Source organism: Panthera tigris, chromosome A2 (genome assembly GCF_018350195.1).
Source record: "Panthera tigris isolate Pti1 chromosome A2, P.tigris_Pti1_mat1.1, whole genome shotgun sequence".
NCBI lineage: Eukaryota > Metazoa > Chordata > Mammalia > Carnivora > Felidae > Panthera > Panthera tigris.
In genome coordinates this window covers 94,175,655-94,190,824 of record NC_056661.1, presented here as the reverse complement: position 1 = coordinate 94,190,824, position 15,170 = coordinate 94,175,655, and the positions used below count along the sequence as shown (strand labels likewise).

Genomic DNA, 15,170 nt, shown 5'->3' with positions numbered 1-15,170 from the left:
TTTATTATCTTCTAGTTCTGTAAAGCCAGAATTCTGACATAGATCTCACTGAGCTAAAACCAAAGAGTTGGCAAGGCTCTGTTTCTTTCTCAGGGCTCTGGGGGAGAACCAATTACCTACTCATTCAGGGTGCTGGCAGAACTCAGTTACTTGATGTTGTAGGATCAAGATTCTCATTTTCTCACTCACTGTACACTGAGGATTGTTCTTTTCTAGAGGCTCAATTCCTCGGCTTACAGCCATCTTCCTTTGTCTTCAAAGCCAGCAACCACCAGCGAGTTGAGATCATTTCCCATCATATTTCTCTGACCCATTATTCTGCCTCACTTTTAAGAGTTTATAGGATTAGATTGAATCTATTCAAATAATCCGGGATGATCTCCCTATTTCAATTCCATCTGTGACCTTCATTCTTTTTTGCTATACAATATAACATATTCACAAGTCCCAGATATTAGGATGTGGAAATCTTTGTGAGACCACATTCTGTCTGCTGTACTCCCACCCCAGACCTTGAGGCTATTATTGTCATTCCTTTAACTTCTATATCTGTTACAAACTCCACTTAACAATATTATTAATTTTTCTTGAAAATCAGTTGTCTTTCATAAAAGGCCACAGATTGTATAATTTCATTTACATTAGATGTGAGAATAGGCAAATTGAGAGACACAGAAAATAGCTTAGTGCTTTCAAGGGGCTGGGTGGGTGAGTGGAGGATGGGGAGGACTGCTAGTGGGTACAGCACCACTTTTCAAGGTGATGAAATGTTCTGGGATTAGACAGTGGTGATAGTTTCACAACCTTGTGAACGTATTTGAAACTACTGTACACTAGGGGTGCCTGGGCGGCTCAGTTGGTTGACAGTCCAACTTCAGCTCAGGTCATGATCTCACAGCTTGTGAGTTCAAGCCCTGCATCGGGCTCTGTGCTCAGAGCCTGCAGCCTGCTTTGGATCCTGTGTCTCCCTCTCTCTGTGCCCCTCCCCTGCTCTCACTCTGTTTCTGTCTCTCAAAAATAAATAAACATTAAAAAAAATTTAAAAAACCCTACTGTACACTACACTTTAAAAGGTAAAGGGTGAACTTTATGGTATGCAAGTTATCTTAACTGGAAAAAGAGAGAGAAAAACAGTTGTCTTAGAAGGAAATTATGAGGAGAAAAACAGCTTTTTTACCAGTCTCTCTCTACAAGGAATCAGTCCAACTGCCCTGTTTCTGGCACTGCCACATACTGTACTGGAAGCTATAGTGAGCAATCCTGATAACAGGAAGTATAAATACCTGACTGGAGGTTAAACTATAGATACAAGCCCAGTTCAAAAAGAATAATGAAGTTAATATTTGAAGATAACTCCATTACTTCTTTTTAGTTTAGGGTTAAGCTATATATATATATATATATATATATATATATATATATATATATATATATATATGATAAAAACATATGTAGTGTATAAGGTACATTAATCTCTAACATACAGCTTAATATATTTTTACATATACCATTATGGCTTCTTTTTCTTTCACTGTAGCACTGACTAAACGTCAAATAAAATACTGAAGAGAAATGGTAATAGTATATACATCCTTGTCTTATTCTTGACCTCAAAGGGAAAGCATTCAATATTTAACCTGTAAGCGTAATGTTAGTTACAGGCATTTATCTATCTATCTATCTATCTATCTATCTATCTATCTATCTATCTATTTAAGAGAGTGTGTGCAAAAGAGCATGGGAGGGGCAAGGGAAGAGAGAAAGATCTTATGCAGAGTCCCACACAAGGCTCGATCTCACAACCATGAGATCATGACCTGAGCTGAAATCAAGAGTTGGGCATTTATTTGCCCCAGGTATAGGCTTTTTTCAGTTTTTAGTCTATCAGGTTAAGCAAGCATCTTTCTATTCCTAGCTTGCTCTTTGTTTAGTTTTTAATAATCTTAATAACTTATTACCATGTAGAAACAAATCCACAGTGTCTCAGATATAGCATAAAACTTAATCACTTAATAAATATTAACTTAAGGAAAATAAGATACAGTCCTTGACCTGTACCACCTCATGGTCAAAATGTTGTGGGATTAATGACGAGACAGAAACTGACTTTAATAGAAAGGAATCAAGGAAGGATTCAGAGAAAGTATCTGAGCCAAATCTTGCAGGCAGACAAGGTGAGGAAAGGACATTCTGGGTAGAAGTCATAGCTTGAAGATGTGAAAGAACATGGGACTATGAAAGCCATCAAAATATTTTAGAAAGATCATTCTGCTGACAGGGCAGGTGGTGAAATACATAATGGATGATTACAGTTGAAAAGCTAATTAGGAAGCCAATGGTGAGGATCTGAAATAAGGGAGATATGCTCAAGAGAAAAGGGTATTATACAGTGAGCTTTAGGGAGTAGGAACAACTCACCTGATGGTCTTCGAGGTAGAGAATGAGGGAGAGGAGGAAATCAGTGTTTCCTTCCCAGTTACCTAGGTGACTGGTGATCTAAACTAAACCTACAGAGGATTTCAAAAGGTTCAGTTCTGGATATGCTGAGTCTGAGAAAGGTCACCAAGTGGGGTGTCTAAAAGGAAGCTGAAAATGTTGGCCTCACACTCCTGATTATGATTTAGGATCAGTCCTGGTGAAGTCTCTGATCCAGAAGATGGATTACTAAAATAAATCCAGGATTGGTGCTAACAATTTGAGGGATTTACAGCAAACTATAGATCTAGAAGGGCTGTCAGGCACCATGCTTTCCCCCATTTAGTAGTTAGGATCTTTAACCCACATGCAGTCTGGCCACTGGAGGGTTCCAAGCCCCCTTACATCACTCTTTTCTGGGCCTTGGTCGTGAATTATTTTCATCATTGTCCTTTGGTCCTTAATTTATTTTGACCTCTGACCCAGCTATCCTGGCCTGTACCTAACTTTAACACAAATATGGAAGAACCCTCTTGAGGACGGATTCTACTCTAATACAACCAAACAAAAACTCAAATGCAATTCTAGGAGACATAGAAGAGTTCTGTGGATGACCTCTGAAGGCATTCTTGAATGAGTGGCATGGGACTTAAACAGTGTATCACATACCCAAATAATTTAAAATTTCTCTTTGCTATTCATCACTTTAAAGACTACATCAATACATCAACTGCCTAAAAATCTCTAAAAATCTCTTCTCTTTCCCTCTCTCACATTTTCTCAATACTCACTGCTGTAGTCTATTCCCTGCTACTTTGGTCTCCATTTCTACATGGATAGTGTATATATAAATATAAACACAAATATAAATATATTAAACAAGATAAACACACACACCATGAATCATTACTGATCCCCAAATCTCTTCCCAGGGGAAGGATGAGAAGAAATAGGAATACATTAGGTATCTGTGTGCTTTGTTGAAATGTGGTAACTTAATGCAGATCAGCACCTGGTTAACAACCACTGGAAAAAGTAGGGGGTCTTGCGTGGAAATGAGAAAATTCACCAAGGTTTGGGATTAAAGAAGGCAGGCTGCTGGGAGTGGGAAGTGAAGGTGAGCAGGAAGAGTATAGCCATGCCAAATAGCATAGCTGGAATGTTAGACTTTGTAGGACGGAAAGGTTTACAAAGCACACCAAGGAAGAACTCTAGACATATAACTGTTGACTGATAGAGCCCATTCTTGTCTCTCTTACAATGGGCTGTGGGAGGAAATAAGGAAATTCCATCCTGCTTGGTGAAGTAGTCTCAGCCATAAGGGCTTATGGTCTCCCTGTAGAGATCATCAATGTGTGGGCACATGTGTATTTGGTGGGGTGGCCAGGAAACCCCTTACAGAGTGATTGGGAAATCATGACCTTTCTTGTCTTAAAACACTCCCTGCCTAGCTAGGCTTCCCCAGACCAAATACAAACACCAGAATTTAATGAAAGAATGCACATTCCTTTTAGAAAAGGTCAGGAAGTTCTCAATGAGCAGTATCACCTGGAAACACCAGGTGATACAAACAGTATTGTTTCCCTACTACCGCAAAAGGGTGTGATGGGCACTTACAGACTGATCTTCAGAAGGAAGCTGTACTCCACATGGATTATCCCTCTTTTCTAACCCCTTTTCACTTTCCCCAATTTCCTCTCCTGTTGTCTTATAGCTCCTTCTAGACCCCTAGTCCAGTGTCCACATCCACCCTTCATGAATCTTCACCGGAGTTTCCTCCCCTCTGTTCTTTCTGGTGTAATAAAATCAAGCTTTTCAGGCTTTGGAGACTCCAAAGAGAAAGAAGCATGATCTGAATTTACCCAATGAAGAGAGAGAAAGTGTCTTGATTCAATTTCCTTACCAGCCGACTTCCTCTGGCTCTAAGAAGCAAGCATATTCATCAATGCAAGCATTCATTTCCACTCACCACACACTCCCTCCAACTCCACCCCAAAGGCCTCACAGACTATCTCATATGAAGAAAGCATATTTCATGTAATGCTGACATCATCATGCTAAGGAGCATTTGGCCCCCACCAATAGGAGAGTCACAACTTAAGTATGAATGACTCCATTTATTATGAATGGCTACATCTGCAGGTGGCTCTCACTCCAGTTAGGCTCTTCTTTCATGAAGGAAATAGACCAGCACACATGTGTTAGGTCTCAGTCCATTTTGCAACAATAGCTGCCATTTATTGATATGTAATTCACTTTGCCACTTAATCCTATGTGATCCTCACAGTGACCCAGCAAGGTTCATATTGTTAAGTACTTCATGAAGAAACTGAGGCTCAAAGATTTAGAAAATTGTCCAAGGTCTCATACACGGTGAACAATGAAGCTGGTATTTGAGCCCAGATCTAGCTGTCTCCAAAATCCATGATCATAACACTGTATTGTGCTACCTCTTAGCATGAGGTGAGCAGAGATGAAACCAAAGGAAATATCACAGGACTCTGGACTTTTAAAACAGATGCCTATGTGCTTGTTAGCTTTTTAGGGGGAAAAGTGAAGCAGAATCCTTTACTCTTCCCTTCCTCCCTTTCTCTCTTCCTTTCATTATAAAAGGCTAAAAGTAAACACAGAAGAATCAGAAATAATGGTGTAAAACTGCTTCAAACCAATCTCTGGGTAAATAGCTATGAAAATATTCAGTTGCTTTATGATCCCATTTAGAGTTAACATTATATTTATAGCTTTTTCCCTGAATACACATTAAGGTAATATTGAACTTTTGGTAAAAATTATATCATACATCTGTGCTGACAGCTTGTTTCGTGAACATAAATCTTTATCTACTACTTTCAGCTTTCAATATTTTCTCCAAAGATGTAAGTTAGGACATTAAAAGGTCCAGAAATAAACGTAAAACAGATGGGATTAGATTTCTGTGGGGAATGACAGCCATACTGAATTTAATGGAAACCAAGCTAGAAAGAGGTCTGAGAGGAAAACCCATGAAGCATACATAGGAAGGACCGTGGCTTGAGGTGGAATCTCAAGAGTATACATCTGACTTATAATTGCAAGTTGCCCTTGAAGTTGGGTGTTCTTTAAGATGTAATTACGCGATTGGTCATGGGACCTTACTATGATACAGGGCAAATATTTTCAGTCACTGAACTGATGAATAGCCAAGCACTGACATTTTGTGAGTTTAGTATTTATTTCTTTCATTTCCCTTCTTAAGCAAGTGAAGAGCCTGGAGCTCTCATGAAGAAAGAGGTCCCAAGATCTGTGGCTAAGGCACTGGATGTGCCTGTGGTCATGGAACAAAGGGGAAGCACTGAACTGAACTGAACTCAGGGAACAAAAGCCCACTGAAGTTTGAAGGATCAGCAAGAGGCTTGGCCTTTCTGGTTCAGGAGGCTGAACTTGGAGGCTAATGCAAGGTAGATAGAGGGACTCCTTTCTGGAGTCTTAGCTAATAGCAAAGAAGAAAGGTACAGGGGGAGTCTACAATTAGTACAGGATGGTACGGGCAACAGCATATATCCTAAGACAATACAAGTGAACTTTTTTCTTTCCTGTTTATTCAATCCCTACCTCTCAATTGTATTATTGCCACAAATATTTAAATATCCTCTGGCCTCTCCTATTTAATAATAATAAAAGAATTCCTATTTAATGTTGTTTTCCTTTCATCCACCATCCCTCCCTTTTTTCTTCATAATGAAATTTGTCAAAACTCTATATCCTCACATTTCCTCATATTCCATTAACGATCCATTTCATTGGATGGCCTTTGTTCCCACTCTAACAAAATGGCTCTTTCTAGAGTTACCTGTGACCATGATACTGCTAAATTCATCAGAAAAATTTTAGCTCTCATCCTATTTGGTACTCAGCAGCATTAACCCCCACCCCTTTACCAGTGATCACTCTATCCATCTTGAAACACCCTCTTCCCTTGGCTTCTAGTCCCCTCCTCCCCTTACCCACTCTTCAGGTTTTCCTGTACCTCTCTGGCTGCTGTTAATCAGCTTTGTTGCCAACTTATTCTCCTCCAATCACTAAATGTTAGAGTTGGCTAGAGGTCAGTGTCAGACCCTCTTTTTTTCATGTTTTACTCTTCTGCTAGGCCATCTCATCCCTTCCTATGACCTGAATTTCCAGTGCTAATAGACCTCTCCTCTGAGTCCTAAATGGATATCTGCTTATGCCACATCTTCTCTTGGATCTAAGGTGTATTATGTGTAAGCCTAAATGCATTATCTTTACTTTCACATGTGCTTTTCTCAATGAATGGCATTGCTATTTATCCAGTTGCTTAAAAGCTATGTGGAAGTCATTCTTGACACTTCCTCCTTCCTTGTACCACATACCCAATTCATTAACAAGTAATACAGACTTTTATGTTTTAAATGCATCCTCAATCCTTTCATTTCCATTCTCCTTTATCTATACAGTCAATATATCAATATACCAATCCAGACTACCATGATTTCTCACCATGGATCAATGCAATAGCATCTCAACCTCACTTTTACTAATCCCTCACATCCAGTCTATGTATCTTTTCAAAAAATAAATCTGACCACATTCTTACCTTCCTACCTTCATGTGTGGTTAAAGCCATTCAAAAGCCATCTTTTGCTTTGGGGTTAAAGAGCCATATCCTTAACATACTCTATAAAGCCATCCATAATCTGGGCTCTACTTACCTTGCTCCTCTTCTAACTCCACTCTTCCCTCATATTCTTCAGCACATGACTTTCTTTTTATTTCTTGATCTCTCCATGTTTTCTCTTCCTGAAGAAAGAGACACATATATTTTCCCCTTGTCCTAGAACACTCTCCAATCACCCTTCACTTGTCCATAGCAGACTCTTGCAGAAGACCAGTATGCCCTTGTAATTAATACTTTGAAAGTAAAATCCTGACCTACTTTCTAAGTCTGTTGCACTGAGTGAACCCTAAGTAGATCCACATGCTTTTAATAATGCTCACGTCATTTTCATTCATCAGATAAGCCAAAAATTTTTAAAAAGGCAACATAAAACAATAAAATTTCCTTGGAGTTTATTGATTTCTTTATATTTAACAGACTATTGCAGATTAGCAAAGATTTAAGTTGGGTAATTCTTAACTAGATAAATAGAAAGGTTTAAGCAAAGACTAGTTGCTCAGAGATATGAATCGATTCTATATTTTATAGCAACATTTGCAATAAATGTTATTTCCTTAGCATACACTTTAAAATGATACTGACCAGAAGTAAAAGAAAATCCTCAGCCTCTGGCCCTCTTGGTATCAAAAAAGTTGAAATAATAGCTCTCGGTCCTAAGAAAAGGCTGTCTAAGCAGACAAGGAGAATGAGTTAATGAGATCCTGTAATCTGATCCCCAGCAGTCCTGCACAGCTATTCTCAAGGCACTAATGAACCCTACACCTTTACAGATCATGGACCTACAGAATCTAACCCCAGTGGGTGCAGGCAAGTCTTGGCCATTGAAATGGTTTTGCTGGTGTAAATAACAGGGATCTGTTATCATGAGATTACCTGTCTGTAAAATGCCTATTTATCTTCATTATGTTGCTTTTCAGGGGAAGAAGGAAAGGGTGAGTGTTGGTGTGTAAGATAATGGAGTTAGGACAGGAAAATGGCATCTCTGACCCAAAGTGAACCCTGCTTTAACTCAGTGGGTTTTTTCAACAGCCAGATGGAGTCCATAATGTTGGCTGTCAGTGTTGTACTTTCTTTAGTACTAAAAGTATTCAGCAAAATAGAACAAAGATGAATTCATACCTGGGATTTCAATGTCATGGTTTGTGCAAGAGAGTAAGATGGCAATTTCAATCTGGTCATTTTCATTCACTCATGCATTCATCTAGTCATCCATTCACCAAATACCTCAGTAACTACATGCCTAGCCCTATGCAAGATAAATTATTAAAATAAACATGACTAAAAACATAATATATACTACAAAGTGGAAGTAAAAGTTACCACAAAGAAAAATAAAAGGAATACCCTGCTTCAGAGACAGACAGATTGCTTTTACACCAACATGTGAAGAATAAAATGGAGCCAGCCATTCAAAGTAGGAGATGCAATGGGGATAGGTGATCAATTTCATTTTTTTATCTTGATTTTAATATGAAATTTAAATATGAAGGGAAATATAATTATGAAATACTCTTTTCATCAAAATCAAGTACTTCCAAAATATATAAAGAAAAAAGTGGGGGAGGAGCCATGATGGTGGAACAGCATGGAAGTTTTTTGTGTGTCTCGAGTCCATGAAATACAGCCAGACCAACAGTAAACCATCCTGCACACCTAGAAAACTGATTGGAGGATTAACACAACATCTGCACAACCTGAACCACAGAATTCAGGACCTACATGGTGAAGAGAGGTGACCTTGGGGAGAGAGAAGACTCGGAGGGCAGGGAGCTGCTTTTGCATGGGGAGGGAGGACAGAGACTGGGGGGGGGCATTGGGGAGAATATGGGAAAAGCACCCCTCCCCAAAAACAGCTGGAGAGAAAGTGGAAAATTGGAAACAGTCACAGGGACTGAACTAAAAAGGGAGAAAGGAGAAAGGAGAAAGGAGAGGGTTTAAATTCCATTAAGACTGTAAACAGGAAGAATGCAGAGTCTGAAACTCTGCAGCTCGATACCTAGCGGTGCTCTGGTGAATCCCCAGGAGCAGAGTGGGGTCCAGGAAGTTCTCAGGCCACACAGGGAGAAGCAGTTCCACTGCTGGAAGGACACTTGGTAGAGCAGACCCCAGAGAATGGCTACACTCGCTGGTGCTGGTACAAGGTCATTGTGGGGTGAAGCTTGGTACCAGATGTGTGTTGTGATTTTCCATAATCCCTGAGGCACTAGTGCTACACTGTCTCGCGAACTTTTTCTGGGGTGGGCTGGCACCTAGCCTCAGTCTTTGGGCACTGGCAGTAGCACGGTCCCTCAAGTGTTCCTGGGTGCAGCTGGCACCCACCCATTGCTCTGTGAGACCCTCTGTAGAGGGGCTTATTAGGTCAAAGCCACAGTCCCTCAGAAGTTGGGGGCTGGGGAAGACAGCCACATCTGAGACAAAACTCAGGAGGGAGGTGCTGCCTCGGACTTGGTTACGGACAATGTGGAAGTGGGGAGTGGACAGAAGCTGAAGACGAAAGATGGGTACGTGATTGCTGACTGGGGAGAGCAGAGTTCCGATACTAGAGACTGAGTAGCTGGGAGACAACATTTTCACCGCTCCCGCACATGTGTATGCGCACCTACAAGTGCCACAACAATCCACCCCAGCAGGCTAGCAGCGCCATCTAGTGGAGAACAGAGCCGTTACACTAAGCCCCGCCCAACTGGGCCAACCTTGCTCTTCAAGAAAAGAAGACTCACCACCTGCTTAGTTTATGGACTACAAAGCCCTTCATAATTTGACTTCTAGGGGAAAACGAAGTAATTTCAGTCGTATTTCAGTCTGTTAGCTGGTCCATTTATTCAATTTTCTTCTTTCTTTCTTTTTTCCCTGTCTTTCATTTCTTTTTTTTCTTGAATACAGAAAGAGAAAAAATTCATTTTTATTTTCAATTTTTATAAAAATATTTTTAATTTTTTTCTACTATATTTTTTACTTTTGTGTAAGTTTTTCAAATTCTATTTCACTTCCATCATTTCATTGTAGTCTACTTCAGTGTATTCATTTTTTCAAACTTTCAAATGATTTCTTTTTTACCCCCTTTTTTCTGTAATCTATCAAGCCACTTTCAACACCCAGACCAAAACACACCTAGGATTTAGGATGATTTATTTGATTTTGATTTTGTGTGTGTGTCTGTTTTTAATTTTTTAATTTTTATTTTTTTAATTTTAATTTTTTCTACTTCATCAATTCCTTTTCTCCCTTCAAAATGACAAAACAAAGGAATTCACCCCAAAAGAAAGAGCATGAAGAAATGACAGCCAGGGATTTAACCAACACAGATACAATCAAGATGTCTGACCAGAATTTAAGAATACTAGCTGGAGTCAAAAATAGATTAGAATCCCTTTCTGCAGAGATAAAACAAGTAAAAGCTAGTAAGGATGAAATAAAAAATGCTATAAGTGAGCTGAAATCTCGAATGGATGTGGCAGTGGCAAGGACAGTGAGGGAGAACAGAGAATCAGTGATATTGAGGACAAACTTATAGAGAATAATGAAGCAGAAAAAAAGAGGGAGATTAAGGCAAAAGAGAATGATTTAAGAATTAGAGAAATCAGTGACTCATTAAAAAGGAACAACATCAGAATCATAGGGGTCCCAGAAGAGGAAGAGAGAGATTTAGGGGTAGAAGGGTTATGTGAGCCAATCATAGCGGAAAACTTTCCTAACCTGGGAAAGACACAGACATCAAAATCCAGGAAGCACAGAGGACTCCCATTAGATTCCACAAAAACTGACCATCAACAAGGTATATCATAGTCAAATTCATAAAATACTCAGGCAAGGAGAGAATCGTGAAAGCAGCCAGGGGAAAAAAAAGTCCTTAACCTACAAGGGAAGACAGATCAGGTTTGCAGCAGACCTACCCACAGAAACTTGGCAGGCCAGAAAGGAGTGGCAGAATATATTCACTGTGCCGAATCAGAAAAATATGCAGCCAAGAATTCTTTATCCAGCAAGACTGTCATTCAAAATAGAAGGAGAGATAAAAAGTTTCCCAGACAAACAAAAATTAAAGGAGTTTGTGACCACTAAACCAGCCCTGCAAGAAATTTTAAGGGGGACTCTCTGAGGGGACAAAAGAAAAAAAAAAAGGTAAATAAATAAATAAATACCAAAAGCAACAAAGATTAGAAAGGACCAGAGAACACCACCAGAAACTCCAACTCTACAAGCAACATAATGGCAATAAATTCGTACCTTTCAGTTCTCACTCTAAACACCAATGGACTCAATGCTCCAATCAAAAGGCATAGGGTAACAGGCATAGGGATCTCATTTTTTATCCAAAAAAACCGAGATCCATCTATATTCTGTTCACAAGAGACCCACTTTAGACCTAAAGACACCTTCAGATTGAAAGTAAGGGGATGGAGAACCCTCTATCATGCTAATGGTCTCCAAAAGAAAGCTGGAATAGCCATACTTACATCAGATAATCTAGACTTTAAAACAAAGACTGTATCAAGAGATGATGAAGGGCATTATATAATAATTAAGGGGTCTACTCACCAAGAAGACCTAACAATTGTAAACATTTATTTGCCAAATGTGAAAGCACCCAAATATATAAATCAATTAATCACAAACATAAAGAAACTAGCTGATAATAATACCATAATAGTAGGAGACTTCAACACCCCACTCACAGCAATGGACAGATCACCTAATCAAAAAATCAACAAGGAAACAATGGCTTTGAATGACACACTGGACCAGATGCACTTAACAGATATATTCAGAACATTTCATCCTAAAGCAGTGAAATATACATTCTTCTCCAGTGCACATGTAACATTCTCCAGAATAGACCACATACTGGGACACCAATCAGCCCTCAGCAAGTACAAAAAGACTGAGATCACACCGTGCATATTTTCAGACCACAACACTATGAACTCGAGATCAACCACAAGAAAAAATTTGGAAAGGTAACAAATACTTGGAGACTGAAGAACATCCTACTAACGAATGAATGGGTCAACCAAGAAGTTAAAGAGGAAATTAAAGAGTATATGGAAGCCAATAAAAATGGTAACACCACAACCCCAAACCTCTGGGATGCAGCAAAGGCAGTCATAAGAGGAAAGTAGATAGCAATCCAGGCCTTCCTAAAGAAGGAAGAAAGATCTCAGATACACAACCTAACCTCATGCCTTAAAGAGCTGGAAAAACAACAGCAAATAAAACCCCAAACCAGCAGAAGACAGGAAGTAATAAGGATTAGAGCAGAAACTAATGCTATTGAAACAAAAAAAAACAGTAGAACAGATCAATGAAACCAGAAACTTGTTCTTTGAAAGAATTAACAAAACTGAGAAGCCATTAGCCAGTTTGATCAAAAAGAAAAAGGAAAGGACCCAAATAAATAAAATCAAGAATGAAAGAGGAGAGATCACAATTAACACAGCAGAAATAAAAAAATAATAAGAGAATATTATGAGAAACTATGTGCCAATAAAATGGGCAATCTGGAAGACATGGACAAATTCCTACAAACATATACACTACAAAAACTGAAACAGGAAGAAACAGAAAATTTGAACAGACCCATAACCAGTAAAGAAATCGAATTAGTAATCAAAAATTTGCCAAAAAACAAGAGTCCAGGGCCAAATGGCTTTCCAGGGGAATTTTACCAAACATTTAAGGAAGAATTAACACCTATTCTCTTGAAGCTGTTCCCAAAAATAGAAATGGAAGGAAAACTTCCAAACTCTTTCTGTGAGGCCAGCATTACCTTGATTCCAAAGCCAGACAGAGACCCCACTAAAAAGGAGAACTATAGACCAATTTCTCTGATGAACATGGATGCAAAAATCCTCAACAAGATATTAGCCAACTGGATCCAACAATACGTTAAAAAAATTATTCACCACGACCAAGTGGGATTTATACCTGGGATGCAGGGCTGGTTCAATATCCACCAAACAATTAACGTGATTCATCACATCAATAAAAGAAAGGACAAGAACCATATGATCCTCTCAATAGATGCAGAGAAAGAATTTGACAAAATACAGCATCCTTTCTCGATAAAAACCCTCAAGAAAGTAGGGATAGGAGAATCATACCTCCAGATCATAAAAGCCATGTATGAATGACCCAATGCTAATATCATCCTCAATGGGGAAAATTGAGAGCCTTCCCCCTAAGGTCAGGAACAAGACAGGGATGTCCACTCTCGCCACTGTTATTTAACATAGCATTGGAAGTCTTAGCCTCTGCAATCAGAAAACACAAAGAAATAAAAGGCATCCAAATCAGCCAGGAGGAGGTCAAATTTTCACTCTTCCCAGATCATATGATACTCTATATGGAAAACCCAAAAGATTCTACCAAAAAACTGCTAGAATTGATTCATGAATTCAGCAAAGTTGCAGGATATAAAATCAATGCACAGAAATGAGTTGCATTCCCATACACCAACAATGAAGCGACAGAAAGAGAAATCAAGGAATTGATCCCATTTACAGTTGCACAAAAACCCATAAGACACCTAGGAATAAATCTAACCAAAGAGGTGAAAAATCTATACACTGAAAACTATAGAAAGCTTATGAAAGAAATTGAAGAAGGCACACAAAAAATGGAAAAAGATGCCATGCTCCTGGATAGGAAGAACAAATATTGTTAAAATGTCGATACTACCCAAAGCAATCTACATATTCAATACAATCCATATCAAAATAACACCAGCATTCTTCACAGAGCTAGAACAAATAATCCTAAAATTTGTATGGAACCAGAAAAGACCCCAAATAGCCAAAGCAATCTTGAAAAGGAAAACCAAACCAGGAGGCATCACAATCCCAGACTTCAAGCTATACTTCAAAGCTGCAATCATCAAGACAGTATGGTACTGGCCCAAGAACAGACACTCAGATCAATGGAACAGAATAGAGAACCCAGAAATAGACCCACAAACATATGGCCAACTAATCTTTGACAAAGCAGGAAAGAATATCCAATGGAATAAAGACAGTGTCTTCAGCAAGTCATGCTGGGAAAAACTGGACAGTAACATGCAGAAGAATGAACCTGGACCACTTTCTTACACCATACACAAAAATACACTCAAATGGATGAAAGACCTAAATGTAAGACAGGAAGCCATCAAAATCCTTGAGGAGAAAGCAGGCAAAAACCTCTTTGATCATGGCCACAGCAACTTCTTACTCAACACGTCTCTGGAGGCAAGGGAAACAAAAGCAAAAATGAACTACTGGGACCTCATCAAAATAAAAAGCTTCTGCACTGGGAAGGAAACAGTCAGCAAAACTAAAAGACAACTGACAGAATGGGAGAAGATATTTGCAAACAACATATCAGATAAAGGGTTGTACCCAAAATCTATAAAGAACTTATCAAACTCAACACCCAAAAAACAAATAACCCAGTGAAGAAATGGGCAAAAGACATGAATAGACACTTCTCCAAGAAGACATCCAGATGGCCAACCGACACATGAAAAAATGCTTAATGTCACTCCTCATCAGGGAAATACAAATCAAAACCACAATGAGATACCACCCCTCACCTGTCAGAAAGGCTAACATTAACAACCCAGGCAACAACAGATGTTGACAAGGAAGCAGAGAAAGAGGATCTCTTTTGTACTGCTGGTGGGAATGCAAACTGGTGTAGCTACTCTGGAAAACAGTATGGAGGTTTCTCAGAAAATTAAAAGCAGAACTACCCTATGACCCAGCAATTGCACTACTAGGTATTTATCCAAGGGATACAGGGATGCTGTTTCGAAGGGACACATGCACCCCCATGTTTATAGCAGCACTATCAACAATAGCCAAAGTATGGAAAGAGCCCAAATGTCCACTGATGGATGAATGGTTAAAGAAGATGTGGTGTGTATATATATACATACATACATACATATACATACAATGGAGTATTACTCGGCAATCAAAAAGAATGAAATCTTGCCATTTGCAACTACGTGGATGGAACTGGAGAATATTATGCTAAGCGAAATTAGCCAGTCAGAGAAAGACAAATATATGACTTCACTCATATAAGGACTTTAAGACACAGA

At 39.1% G+C, this 15,170-nt stretch overlaps 1 long non-coding RNA gene across 5 annotated transcripts in view; it reads right to left on the bottom strand.

The window, feature by feature from the left end:
- Positions 1–15,170, bottom strand: part of LOC122233516 — a 295,453-nt gene that overhangs the window by 263,124 nt on the left and 17,159 nt on the right. For all 5 annotated transcript variants that reach the window (XR_006211075.1, XR_006211082.1, XR_006211077.1 and 2 more), the window contains one exon: positions 7,125–7,212. This is a non-coding gene — a long non-coding RNA (uncharacterized LOC122233516). The remainder of the gene's footprint in view (positions 1–7,124; positions 7,213–15,170) is intronic.